This window comes from Protopterus annectens, chromosome 1.part1, assembly GCF_019279795.1.
Source record: "Protopterus annectens isolate FY-2018-M chromosome 1.part1, PAN1.0, whole genome shotgun sequence".
Lineage (NCBI taxonomy): Eukaryota > Metazoa > Chordata > Ceratodontiformes > Protopteridae > Protopterus > Protopterus annectens.
In genome coordinates, this window is record NC_056726.1 from 1,483,840,887 (window position 1) to 1,483,856,635 (window position 15,749).

Here is a 15,749-nt window from a genome sequence, read left to right on the forward strand (position 1 = left end):
GTTTAACTGTTGCAAAGATAAGCATCTGGAGGTGTTTCATTTTTCATGGCTTCTTATATCTTAGCCAGATATCTGCTTTAAACACCCATGACTGGGCACACCACGTACCTATTGGCATCTCATGCTTGGGCATAGTGTGTAGTACTGCCTCTTTGTGCCAGAATGTTCTGCCTCACTATTGCCATGCCATACCTGTGCACGCTGTATAGCCACTCTCATCTACTGGGCACCCAGTGAGTATACAGTGTGTGCCATCTACTGGGCACCCAGTGAGTATACAGTGTGTGCCCAATGACATCCATTGTGTGAGCATATTTTGTACCAGCTGCCTTCCAGTACTTGAGAATTCTGTATACCCCTCCATTCCCTAGCCTGGGCATACTGTGTACCTTTTTCTTTCCCAAGCCTGAGTATACAGTATACCCACAGTTCTTCCATGCCTGCTTATACTGTGAAGCCACTGTCCTCCCATCTCATGCCAGGGCATACTGAGTAGCCACTGCCCTCCCATCTCATGCCAGGGCATACTGAGTACCCACTGTCTTCCTATATTTGGTCATACTTCTACTGACTGCCTTCTAAAGGCTGGGCACTTTGCGCATCCACTGTGTATCTCTTGCCCATGTCTTTAATCAGATATACCAGCTACCTCCCCATGCTTGATAATTCTGTTTATTCAATGTCTTCCCATGCCTGGCACACTGAGTACTCTCTGTTGTTGCATACTAGTGGACAGCATGTATCCACAACCATCCATTATGTGGGCACAATGACTAGCCACTGCCTTCCGATGTCTAGTCATGTTGTGTGCCCACTGCCTTCCCTTGGCTGGGCATTCTCTACCTACTGCACATGGACATTCATTGTACTCCCATATTTGGGCATTTATATAGCACTTGCCTTCCCACGTCTGAATATATTGTGTGCCCACTGTCTTCTCATGCCTGGGCATACAGTATACAAAGTGGGTTCCCATGTCTGGGCTTTTCTGTACCCCTTTTTTACCTTTGCGTATGAGCAGCATGATTTGGACCACCCATCACTTATATAAAACCATTCTATGTTGTGGGTCTTCTTTGTTGCTGTTATACCTTTTGAATGTTTTATGTGAGGGGATTCATGTTCTTTGGAGAAGTCACCATTCATCTGGGCATATCTACCCTGTTATTTCCTTAGTGGAAAAAATATTCAAAATGTCAGCCCTTACCACCCACGTACATGAAATATACTCTGGACTTACAGAACAAGTCTTTTCCTTACATGAATATCATATTCTCAGATTACTAAACCAAATCTTATTTTATTTGTCTCACTAATGAAATGACTTCAGGTACTCTCCAAAATCATGGATATTTATCACAACAACCAGAGAAGAAGAATGTAATATTTGTTTGCAGCATCCTAAAACTTGTAGTAGTTCACAAGTAGCTCAAATACCATATAATACAAAGATAACCATCCTAAATGATACAGCCAATGAAATATTACTTTTATTTTAACAAAGTTTAAAAGTTTATGGCACCTTGACTGATTTCATCTAGAGGAGGACAAATAGTTCTCTAGCAAGCCAACTGTATGAGAGAAATGCTATAAATTTCTGAAAATGGTCACTGTAACCATGCAGGAAATTCTGGAAGGCTACGTTTTTCTTTCTGATTTTTACTGTGAACTGTGCCATTCAATTTAATACAGTAACATTCACGAAGGGCATAAAATTCTTCACATTCATGAAAGTCTAAACCAGGCCTTTGGGCATGTAGACGTTGCATAAAATAACCAATTTCTGCATCACTTTTCAAAGCAAATATTAAATTATCTGTGAAATGAAAATAACTTATTATTTCCAAACCACAAAAATGGAATGAGTAGATATATTACCTTAAAAAATAAAGAATTTCACATATGAAGGGCAGGCCATCCTCCATTGTCACCCTCTTGGTTGCAGATAATATGTGGAATCGAATAAAAATAGTTATGGATCAGCACAAAGATTGTCAAGTCTGTGATGTAATTCAGCCCTGAGGGTCTTCATGCCATCTGGGGGGAGGGGAAGAACCAAACAGCATAGAATAGGAAGTGGTTTCAATAAGCTCTGATAGACAAACTCATTTTATATCATCACAGGCCCTAGTGATTCAGTGAAAGTGTTTGCTTAATTCATATGAACGACTTTAATTGCAGTAATACTGAATACTTTGGCAATTAGCCATTTTTATTGATTTATTGATTTAGAGTAAAAATGGCTAGTAAAAAATTTCTCCAAAGCCACCTTCATGCTTCTTAAGACAGAAGTGGCAAACGTCATGACACCCATGCAGATGGAAAATACAGCTACGACTGCTGAATCCTTCACAAAGGCACTCTATAAGCACTTACACAAGTGCATGAATCACGTTATCCCTAACAGAGCCAAGACGCTATCCTCCAAAAGAAGGAAGCCAACCTGGTGGTCCCCTTCCATAAACAAATTCTACCACAGAAGGAAGAAACTGTTGCAAAAGAGAGTAAAATCCCATGAGTGGAGGAGCTCCCTGGTCAGCCTCAGTAAGAAGCTGAGATCCCTCATAAAATCCTCCAAAGCTACAAAAATAAAATCGCCACTGATTCTAAGGACAACCACAAAATATTCTATAGCTATATCAAGAATTAATCATAGGCACTAAACAGCCTACAATTGCAAAGTACCTTACAAAGGTATGGGAAAACAGCTCTTAAACCTTACAAAAAAAGCACCTAAACAGGCATGTCCAAGGGTCAGCTTCCGGTGGTTTCTCCTGTCCACCTGGTGAATCTGGGCATACTGGGGCAATGCGGCAACTGCCTCATGTACACAGACAATTCTCTCCTCCTACCACCCAACACTACAACCTGCGAGAGATGCACTTACATAGCCAAACTGGAAGCAAAGCTCTCTCCGGTCAAGAGGAGAAGGCTAACACCTGCATTTCACCTCTAGCAACTCATAGCCCTTCAAAACCCACACCATCAACTCCCACACATAGCAACACTAAACCCACATATGCGGAGGCCCTTAACATTAACCTGCCCAAGCAACAAGGACCTCTGAAGCCGAAACGCAAACAAACACCAGTCACAACCAAAGTAACACATAGCTCACAACACCAGTGTGCCACCCAACAACAGCCCCTAAGTCAAGACAATGTACACAACACTTTAGTCATAGGTGACTCTATAGTCAGGCACAATGATGTCTCTCTCACCAGGCTGAACAAGGAGAAAATTACAGTCAGCTGCCTGTCGGGTGCCAGGATCCGCCACATAATGCATGCACTCAAGTCACTCCACAACAAGTACAACTACGACTCTGTCATTGTCCATGCTGGAGTAAATGACTTGAGACGTACCTCCCTGGACTACATGAAAAGAGACATGGAAGAGCTCTTGGATCATGTGACCCAGGCAGGTATGACCCTAGCCCTGAGTAGCATCCTGCCTTCACCCAGAATGATACCACAGTATAAGGACAAAATGATTGACTTCAACAATTGGCTAAGCTTCTGGTGTCATTCAAAGGGGATCCAGTATTTGTCTGCCTGGGAAGACATGATCGACAAACCACGATGCTTTGCTAGAGATGGTCTGCACCTGTGACCCCTGGGATTCAGGTTGCTGGCTAAAGCTCTTGCCACCCCTATAGTACCTTTTTTAGGCAAGGTTCAAAGGATAAAACCACCACCGTAACAGATACAAGCATGCAAAATCTGAAGGTAATGCTACTCAATGCTAGAAGTCTAAACCTCAAAATGCACTCTCTCGAGGCATAAATGGAGAACATTGATATCTGAGCAGTGACTGAGACCTGGTTCAAGGCTCCAGAGAGCACCCCTGCAATACCAGGCTACAATTCTTACCACACTTTTTGGCCACAAAACCAGGACTGAAACACTAAAGGTGGAGGAGTGTCCATATTCACCAAGGATATTCACACCTCCAGGCTAGTTGCCCAACACAATGCATCTGAAATTCTCCAGGTGCATCTAACACTAGGTAAGACTGCAATCCAAACTGTAGCTTGCTACAGATCCCCACCATACTCCAAGATTCTCACTACACCTTCCTAAACATACTGGAAAATATTAAGATACAACCAAACACCCTAATACTAGGTGATTTCAACTACCCTGCCATTAATTGGGAAAACTACTCGGGTACCAACTCCTTTTCCCAACGGTTCCTGGAATTCATAAATTCTAATGCCCTGGATCAACTAATCCATTGTCCCACCAGGGGCTCCAGTATCCTAGACCTGGTCATTACCAACATGGGAGATAGATGCTCCACACCAGTGGTCACCCCCTCATTGGTCAGGTCTGACCATAAGCAAATCACCCTTGACATCCACATCCCACCCCCACCCCCCAGTAAGGAAACTTCCTTAAAAAACTTCTTCAAAGCCAACTTCATGCTACTGAAGTCAGAAGTGACAAACTTCACAACACCCACGCAGACGGGATCTGGAAGTTCGACTGCAGAATCCTACACTAAGGCACTGTAAGAGCACATCCACTTGTGCATGAATCGTGCCATCCCAAATAGAACCAATATGCTCTTCTCCAAAAAAAGGAAGCCAATCTGGTGGTCCCCTGCTATAAACAAACTATACAACAGAAGGAAGAAACTGTTGCAGAAAAGAGGAAAATCCCAGGATGCAAAACACTCCCTCACCAGCCTCAGTAAGAAGCTGAGATCCCTCATAAAATCCTCAAAAGCTAGTTACGAAAATAAAATTGCCAAAGATTCCAAAGACAACCGCAAGGCATTCTACAGTTATGTCAAGAATCTTAATGGCAATGCTCAGATCTGCTCTGAACTACAACAGAATGGCATTAAATATACTGATCCCAAGGATATTGCCAATATCCTGGCAGATCGATTTAGTGCCAACTTCACTCCCCTCTCACCCCCTAAAGGGCCCATCTCAATACCAAAAGATTGTCAAATTCCGATAATCACAGCCACACAGGTAGAAACAGCACTCTCCAAAGCTAAGAATACAGCATCCATGGGACCAGATGACATCCCAGGCTGTGTACTACATGAACTACAAAATGAACTGGCACCCCACCTAAGTGTCATGTTTAATCATAGCCTCACCTCAGGCTTCGTGCCCACTGAGTGGTGCACAGCTACAGTTATCCCGCTCCACAAGGGAGGATCCACCTTGGATCCCAGGAACTACCGTCCCATCAGTCTGACAAGCCTGATCGGCAAAGGCATGGAACGCTTTATCATGGAACTTATGAACAAAGACTTTGGCAACCTCCAGACACTGGACCCCACCCAGTTTGGGTTTGTGAAGGGCCGATCTTGTCTCCAGAATCTGATTGACTTCTTTGAGTCAGTCTCCAGAGCTGTGGACGAGGGTAAGGAGGTCCACACAGCCTATCTGGACCTTGCCAAGGCCTTCGACACCATCCCCCACTCTGGAATCATAGATAAACTTACTAAGTTGGGCATAAATCCCTACGTCACTCGATGGGTCGCCAACTGGCTTACTGACAGTACCCAGACTGTAAAAGTAGCCGACTCCAAATCTAGCTCCAGACAAGTCACAAATGGAGTACCACAGGGCTCAGTCCTGGGACCACTCTTGTTTGGTATGTACTTCTCTGAAGTACAGGCCAACACTAAAGGACTCTGGCTAACAAAGGTTTGCAGATGACTGCAAACTGGGAGCCATTATTGAATCCCCAAATGATGTGGATAGTCTACAAAAGGGCCTTACAGAAACAGATGCCTGGTGCCAGAGCCATGGGCTCAAGCTTAATGCCAAGAAATGTATAGACATCCCCTTTGGAAAAAAAACATGTACCATGAACTACCACATAGGTGGCAGGACACTAAACATCAAAAATGTGATGAGAGACTTAGGGACACAAGTGGACAGTTGTCTCACTTTCGATAACCACATCGCCACAAAAGTCAGGAAATCCTTCTACATGGCACACCTCATCACTAAGGGCTTTTCATCCAGGAAAAAGGAGGTCATTGTCCCACTGTACTCATCCCTCATTAGACCTATTATAGAGTATAATACTCCGTTTGGTATGTACCTCACAAGACATCTGCAACAGCTGGAAAGACCACAGAAATACCTCACTAAAAGAATCACAGGCCTAAAGCAGATGCCATATGCTGACCGTCTAAAAAAACTCCAGCTATACTTTGTGGCATATCGTCTACTCAGAGGCGATCTCTGCTTAACATACAAGGCCATGTCAAACCCTGAGCTGTTGGACATGCTCCACTTAAAGAAATCCCAATCCTCAGAGCCACATGCTCCAGGGATCTAAACCTTATCATCACAATGAACAAAACATGCTGGAGGGATAGGTTCCTGACCCAGAGACTCCCCATACTCTGGAATAGACTGCCCATACATGTCAAGCAGAGCACCTCATTGGCCCTCTTCAAAAGGAACCTTGATGATTGGATGGGTGATAGGAAATTCACCCTGGGGATCATGTCAGTTGCCCTGCTAGACAGGGGCCCAGAGAAGTAAATATTGAGGGAAAAAATTTCCATGGAATTGTTATGGCTAGGCTTGCATAGGCCTTAGGGCCAATAGCCTAGTACCAACCTATGAACCTATGAACCTATGGCAACACCCAGATCTGCTCTGAGTTACAGCACAATGGCACGAAAATTACAGAATCAACTGATATATCCTGGCAGATAGGTTCAGTGCTAACTTAACCCCCACCCCCACCCCACCCCCTAAAGGGCCCATATCTATACTGGAAGAATGCAGAGTCCCTCTAATCACAAATACGCAGGTAAAAACTGCACTCTCTAAAGCCAAGAACACAGCATCCATGGGAATGGACAAAATCCCAGGCTGCTTTTTACACGAACTTCAGAACGAACTGGCTCCCCACCTAAGCACCATGTTCAATCATAGCCTCACGTCAGGCTTCATGCCCACTGAATGGCATACAGCAACAGTTAGCCCACTCCACAAAGGGGGAGCCACCATGAACCCCAGGAACTATCACCCTATTAGTCTGACGAGCCTGGTCTGCAAGGCCATGGAACGTATCATCAGGGAACTCATAAACAAAGACATTGGTAACCTCCAAACTCTGGACCCCACCCAGTTAGGGTTTATGAAAGGCAGATCATGCCTCCTTAACCTGATCAAATTCTTTGAGGCAATCGCCAAAACTGTAGACAAGGGTAAGGTGGTTCACACAGCCTATCTTGACCTCACCAAGTCCTTCGACACTATCCCCCATTCTGAAATTATAGATATACTCACTAAACTAGGTATAAATCCCTACATCACAAGATGCCAATTGGCTCACTGACAGAACCCACACTGTAAAAGTTGCAGACTCCAAATCCGACTTCAAATCAGTGACAAGTATAGTACCACAGGGTTCAGTCCTGGGTCCTCTCCTGTTTGGTATCTACTTATGTGAAGTACAGGCTAACACAGAACATCGCTGGTTAATGAAGTTAGCAGATGACTGCAAATTAGGAGCCATAGTCAAGTCCCCAAATGACGTGGACATCCTACAGAAGGGCCTCACTGAGACAGATGCCTGGTGTCAAAGCCATGGCCTCAAGCTCAACTTCAAAAAGTGCATTGGCATTCCCTTTGGTAAAAACTCTGTACCCATGAGCTACCACTTAGCAGCAGTCTATTTAATGCTGGATGTGTGATGACAGACCTCGGGACTCAGGTGGACAGTAGTCTCTCCTTTAATAGTCACATCGCCACAGTAGTCAGGAAATCCTTCTACGTGGCACACCTCATCCCAAAAGGGTTCTCATCCAGGAAAAAAGAGGTTATTGTTCCCCTATACTCTGCTCTCATTAGACCCATTATAGAGTACAATGCTGCTTTTGGAATGTACCTCACAAGACATCTGCAACAGCTGGAAAGGCCGCCGAAGTACCTCCCAAAGAGAATTAGTGAACTCAAGCAGATACCCTATGCTGACTGTCTCAAAAAACTCCAGCTTTATTCCGTAGCATATCGCCTGCTCCGAGGTGATCTCTGCCTAACATACAAAGCTGTGTCAAACCCAGAGCTGCTGGACATGCTACACCTAAAGTTATCCCAATTGCTCTGAGCTACATGCTCCAGGGACCTAAACCTTGTCACCACTATAAACAGAACATGCTGGAGGGATAGATTCCTGTCCCAGAGACATCCTATACTCTGGAACAAACTACCCATCTATGTCAAGCAGAGTTCCTCATTAGCACTCTTCAAGAAAAATCTTGATGAGTGGATGGGAAATAGGAAATTCACCCTGGCGATCACTTCTGTGGCTCTGCTTGACAGGGGCACAGGAAAATAACTTTCTTGGGCGGCGAAAGCCAGGAACCTTGTTGGCTAGGCTTACGTAGGCCCTTGGGCCAATAGCCTAGTACCTACTTATGAACCTATGAACTTAGATATTAACTGAGCCTCATAACTGAAATAAATGACAGAGAATTTGGAGGACCTAATGTCCATGGTTGTTAAAAATGACTGCATACAGCAACCTTGAATAACTGAAAAACACAGACAGTCACACTGGAAAGCAGTGTCACTTGCGTCACTTATTTGGAAACCGCAAGGTTGCTTTGTCCCAGGAAGGCTTCATGAAACTTAAAAATTGTGGCAAACAGCTTCATCAGATACATGAACAATTGGAGGGTGTAGAGAATCATAGTGCAGGAAGGGCTGGAGACTGGTAGGCCTGCTGGACCATGCACTGAACCTGGAAGTTTGTCTGCCTTTCTGGAGGATCATCTCCTCAAAAGACAAAAATCTTAGCTCAGAACAATCATTTATTCATTCATTATTGAAAGGCCTCACTAATCTTTGAGACAGAGAAGGTGACAGGGTTCTCCTCTAAGACAGATAATATTCTGTGTGCAAAATGGCACTGATAGGGAATACATAAGGCTGGACTTTTATTATGTGCTATCATCAGGTCAGACTATAAAAGGGGTGTGATCCTGGTACAATGCAGAGACAGACAGCCTTCCCTCCTTCCCAGTGTAATCCTTATGTTACCAGAAAAAAAAATCCTACATTTTCAAATATTCTGTAGACTTAAACATTAAATATCAAGGTAGCACATATATTTTCACATCTGCAGCTGAAACTTTACAATTTTATGAGGGTATAATTTTTAGCAGAATCAGTTATGAATGAATTAGTGCTTGTTAATGAGAAATCAATTAATATTGTGGAAAAGCTGGTCACATAGCTTTTTCACATCATCTGCGGTTGCTTAGGTACTAGGGAATATGGAACAATTCTTATTTATTAGACCTTCTCAGTGGTCACAAAACCAGACAGATGAAGACTTACAGAGACCCCTGCCACTCAGTCATGAAAAAAAGAATACAAAAATCATCTTAGAGAATTTGCTTCCCAAAGGGAACACCTAAGAACAATAAGCATGACCCAATTTAGCTCGTATCTGAACAAGAAGAAACGGATACATGGGTGCATGGGGCAGCCAGGTAGCCGAGACAGTCTGTTACTACTGAAATACAATCCTTTGCTCACTAAAGTGAAGGACATAGAAAAGTTCATAAAGTACAGCAGATGAAAAATGAATTTTAAGTCAATGAAACAGACTGAAGAACCTACCCTGACCACCTTAGGAGTATAATGTTTTATACCTATTGGAGATTATCACTAGGGGTGGTGGGGGGGGAGCTTTCTCAGGAGTAGGAAACAGGAAAGCAGAATATGCCCACTCTCATAAAACCAACCCACCTTCATAAACCCCCCCCCCACTCTCACAGAACCACAGCCCACTCAAATAGAACAACCCTACTCTCATAGAACCAGCCCGCTCTCCTAGAACCAGTCCACTCTCATGGAACCAGCGCACTCTCATGGAACCAGCCCACTCTCATGGAACCACAGCTCACTCTAATACAACCAACTCACTCTCATAGGACCAGCCCAGTCTCATAGAACTGTCCCACTCTCATAGAACCATGCAACTCTCATGGAACCAGCCCACTCTCATAAAACCATGCAGCTCTCATAGAACCTGACCATTCTCATAGAACCACAGCCCATTCTCATAGAACCACAGCCTACTCTCATAGAACCAGCATGCTCTCATAGAACCACAGCCCACTCTCATAGAACCAGCCAACTCTCATAGAACCTCCCACTCTCATAGAACCATGCAACTCTCATGGAACCAGCCCACTCTCATAGAACCATGCAACTGTCATGGAACCAGCCCACTCTCATAGAACCATGCAAGTCTCATAGAACCTGTCCACTCTCATAGAACCACAGCCCACTCTCATGGAAATAGCCCACTCTCATGGAACCAGCCCACTCTCATAGAACCCCCCCAACTCTCATAGAACCACAGCCCACACTCATTGGACCAGGCCCATCTCATAGGACCATGTCTCTCTTATAGGACCAGCTCTCTCTTATAGAACCAGACCCCATTCATAAAACCAGCCCACTGTCATAGGACCAGCCCACTCTCATAGAACCAGCCCACTCTCATAGAACCAGCCCACTGTCATAGGACCAGCCCACTCTCATCGAACCAGCCCACTCTTATAGGACCATGTCTCTCTTATAGGACCAGCTCTCTCTTATAGAACCAGCCCCCATTCATAGGACCATGTCTCTCTTATAGGACCAGCTCTCTCTTATAGAACCAGACCCCATTCATAAAACCAGCCCACTGTCATAGGACCAGTCCACTCTCATAGGACCAGCCCACTCTCATAAAACCAGCCCACTCTCATAGAACCAGCCCACTCTCATAGAACCAGCCCACTGTCATAGGACCAGCCCACTCTCATGGAACCAGAGCACTCTCATAGAACCATGCAATTCTCATAGATCCAGCCCACTCTCATAGCACCACAGCGTACTCTCATAGAACCAGCCCACTGTCATAGGACCAGCCCACTGTCATTGAACCAGCCCACTCTCATAGGATCACAGCCCACTCTCATAGAACCAGCCCACTCTCATAGGACCATGTCTCTCTTATAAGACCAGCTCTTTCTTATAGGACCAGCTCTCTCTTATAGAACCAGCCCCCATTCATAGAACCAGCCCAATGTCATAGGACCAGCCCACTCTCATAGAACCAGCCCACTCTCATTGGACCATGTCTCTCTTATAGGACCAACTCTCTCTTATAGAACCAGCCCCATTCATAGAACCAGCCCAATGTCATAGGACCAGCCCACTCTCATAGGACCATGTCTCTCTTATAGGACCAGCTCTCTCTTATAGAACTAGCCCCCATTCATAGAACCAGCCCACTGTCATAGGACCAGCCCACTCTCATAGAACCAGCCCACTCTCATAGGACCGTGTCTCTCTTATAGGACCAGTTCTCTCTTATAGAACCAGACCCCATTCATAGAACCAGCCCACTGTCATAGGACCAGCCCACTCTCATAGAACCAGCCCACTGTCATAGGACCGTGTCTCTCTTATAGGACCAGCTCTCTCTTATAGAACCAGCCCCCATTCATAGAACCAGCCCACTCTCATAGAACCAGCCCACTCTCATAGAACCAGCACTCTCTCATAGCACCACAGCCCACTCTCATAGAACCAGCCTACTCTCATAGAACCAGCCCACTGTCATGGAGCCAGTTAGCCCACTTGCCCAGTAAAAAGGGGAAGAATCTAAGTCTGGCATGGATAGACTACAAAAAGCATTTGACAGTATCCTTCACTCATGGATAAAATAGTGACTTCCCTGTTTAGTTTAGCAGAAGCATATCGGCATCAAGCAAGAATGGAAATCAAACCACAAGTAGATAAAACCAGGCAGGAACTGAATGTTAAAAATGAAAGAATATAAGGTGAAGGATCAGCTGAGAAGGCAAGAAATGTGGAAAATCCATAAATATAGTTGCAAGTATAGAAAACTCTTTGAACAACCTCATGTTGATCAAGACTGAACATAAGAATGGTTAAGGAGAGGTGAATTTAAACTAAAAGATGAAAGGTTAATATTGGCAGCCCAAGATAGTGGACTATGTACACTATGGTTTACAAAGTCCATTGAACATGTGAGAGAAAGACAAATGTATGTTTTATAACACAGAGTTGGAGACAGTCAGTGGTTGTAATATACTAATGGCAGAAGGACTGTATACTGAAAGGCATAATAATATGGCAAGACTATTGCACTGGGGATTGTGCAAACATTACAATATTGAAGTAGCTGAAAAACACTGGAAACATGAGCCACAAAGCATCGTAGAAAATGATGATGTCTACATCACATGGGATCACCCATTACCAACAGTTCAAAAGACATGTGAGAAAACCAGACATAGTGGTCCATGAAATGAAGACAAAAGTAGCATTGATCATTGAAACTGCTATAACCAGTGATTATAATGTCTTATGTAGAGAGAGAGAGACACACAAAGTCATAAAACTTCAAGATTTGCAGGCAGAAACAAGGGCAGTGTGGAAGAAGGATACCCAGATAGATCCAATAGTAGTAGGAGCAATGGATCTTATAAAAAAAAATTACAATTGGTCCTAGATATGTTACCAATACATGTAACGCCATATGAATTGCAGAAGGAGTCAGTACTGGGCACATTGTGGGTGCTGCAAAGAGCACTTCTGGCTAACATCAAAGATTGAAACAATGCTAATTTCATGAACTTCAATCATACTTTGACTTAGGAATGAGGTCCATTCCCATCATGTTATTAGAAACCCAAAAGACTTGGAGAAATTAAAAAGGGAAAAACAGCACATTTCATGGAACCAGTTCACTGTCATACAGCCACCCTGACTGCAGCTCGCTGTGCAGGACTACCAAAATGGAGCCATTCATTTCATTGCAAGAAGACCTGCCATGTGGGAACCCCAGATGAATCATCGCAGCCAACCTGACTGCTGTTCACTGTGCAGGACTACCACCATGGATCCATTCATCTCATTGTAAGAAGACCTGCCATATGGGGACCCCAGACGAATCATCGCAGCCAATAGAGGAAGATCGAGGTGCGACAGATAAATCATCTGCCCAGTGAGAAGGTCAACTTCAATAGCAGTCCATGTTGAATCTAGTGACAAAAGGTACTTTTGCTTTGTTTCTGCTGCTGTTTCCCTCTATAAACTGGTCAAGAGAAAACAGTTTCTTGTTGGTCCCTCGGCAGTATGCCAAAAATCTAAACAAAACAAACTGCTGGATATGTTCGCATATACCTCATCGTTCTAAGGCAGGGATTCCTATGATTTCCATCTCTGCATCACAGGTGTTATTTGAAAAGAACCTTAATGACATCAGCTTAACCTGGCATAATGTAACTGATTTTTTCAAAGGTTGTGTCTCTTCAACTTGTAACTACACATTATGGAGGCACATGTTATGCCAGAAGTGGGACTGTACCAGTAGGAAAAAGAAAATGTAATGACACCAGGCATGAAAGTGTGTTAGACTCTTTGCACTTAAAAAGCTCTGACTGGGGGCATGGCATGGGCATGATAAGTGACTGTTACTGCATCTGTGGTGATCGTGCCTACCCCTGGTTGCCTACAAACTGGCCTGGATGTTGCTTTGTTGGCTATATTATTCCTGCTAGTCAACACTTCGAACATCCGCCAGCAGATAGACTGAGAAATAAGCGAGCACTCCACTGGTCAGAGCAAGTATTTCCAATTTTATTCCTGGGAATGGAGTGCAAAGGACAATGCTTGAAATCATCATGCTTGCCCAAATTCTACAGGAGGTAGCCACCTAAACTTCACATCACATCAGGATGACAAATCGAGAAATGACTGAAATGCGAACTGTGGTGTTACAGAATCGAGTGGCACTTGATGTAATGCTTGCAGCAAAAGGGGGGACATGTGCCCTCATAGGGAGTCATTGCTGTTCATATATTAGTGACTATCATGATAAACAGGAAGAACTGGCAAATTTCATGGAACAAAAGGCCAAACATCTGAACAGTACATCAAAACAATGGACACTTTTTGGATGGTTGGGCAGTATTTTTGTTAACCTGGGAACTAGCATAATCCAGGGTATTGTCATTGTACTTTTTATTATATTTGTAATCATTTTGGTATTTTCTATTCTAAAGGCTGTGATTACAAGGTGTTTAACCTCACCTGCACATAAAATGCCACTGCATGCACCAGTCAATGACAGTTCGATTTTGACAGAAATTGATGATATGATGCAGAGGCATACTTTATCAAGTTAAAAACAATTAAAATATAATTACATGTATGGTATGACACTGATAGTGTCAGAGGGAGGAAACTGTTATGGGACAAGACCAGCTTATTAAAATGTATATTAATTTCAATTTATTAATGATGCTATAATATGATTGTTAAACAAAGCAAATATAATTTGTATGCAGGACTGGGAAAAATACAGCTTCATAAGCTACAGTATTGCTGTTCTTTTTAAACTACATTCTTTTAATATGTAATAAGGAAAAAGTACATGTTGCATAAAGAAGGCATGTTAGTTACTACAAAAGATATTTGTTAGCCTGACTCCTCCAGGCTAGAAGTGCATTGTTGCTAAAGCAGGTTTGAAACATCCAAGGTCAGAAACAAGATCCCTTGGAAGCAGACAAATCATGTATAGAAAGATGTTCACGTGAAGTCTGAGATGATAATCATGAGGGATGAGGACATTTGCAAAGTTTTCTATTCGTCAGAGTAACTGTAATGTAATAAAACTGCCTGACCAGTTCTAATAAGACAAATGTATAAAAATACAGTTTTTCTATGTAAAGTGAGAATACTTCATCAAAGGCTATAAAGATAGTCTCCCTGCACTGTAAAAATAAAATTTCTGTTTGCCCGTCCTAAAGTGTTGCTCCTGACTGAAGGCATATAAGGTAAATTCGTAATGTTATTTATTTATGACTATAACAGTATGTATTCCAGAGACTAGCCCTTCTCTGAAACAGACTCTCCATCCATGTGAAGCAGGGTTTCTCCATAACCCATTTCAGGTGTAACTTGAACAATTCATAGATTCATAGGTCCATATGAGATTACTAGGCTAACGGCCCTAGAGCCCTTACAAGCCTAGACATATTTATCCTGAGTTGACCCAATTGTTAGTGGTTAGGTGAGTGAAGTTGCAGAGTTAAAAGTTCTATGGTAGTTAATAACAACTTCCTCTGTCCAGGTGGGACATGGGCACCACCCCAGCAGTGAATTTGCGGTCACCCATCCATTGATCTAGGTTACGTTTGAAGTGGGTCAAAGATGGGCTCTGTTTCCTGTGAACTGGAAGCTTGGTCCAGAGAAGTGGTTGTCTCTGGGAGATTTATCTGCCACTAGAGATTACCTAAAAATGAACTGTCCTTGCCACTGCGCTCATCCTCCCTGAACCTCTTTCCCAAGCTTCAAGGACTCCTATTTACCTCCTCCCCTCCCACCTACACTCTCTCCCGGTGTTACTTCTCACCTTCTTTTTTTCCTGCATGATCTCACTAGCCCCATTCCTTGAGCTGCCTACAATCCCTTCTTAGCCTTTCTACCTCCTTTACTCATGTCTCTTCCGCCTCACTCTGCCCCTATACTCTCTCCTATTTTGGAACTATATAAGCCAAAATGTTTTACAAATTATTGTTTGTTGCATGGATATAGAACAATTTATGTATTTTCTTGTGTTGGATTAATGCTCTGCTCTAGGTATATCCTCATTACCATCTGCCGGTGTTAAAACTATAAAACTCATATTGTATGTAGCTGTGAATGTTTATTGAGTTTGCAT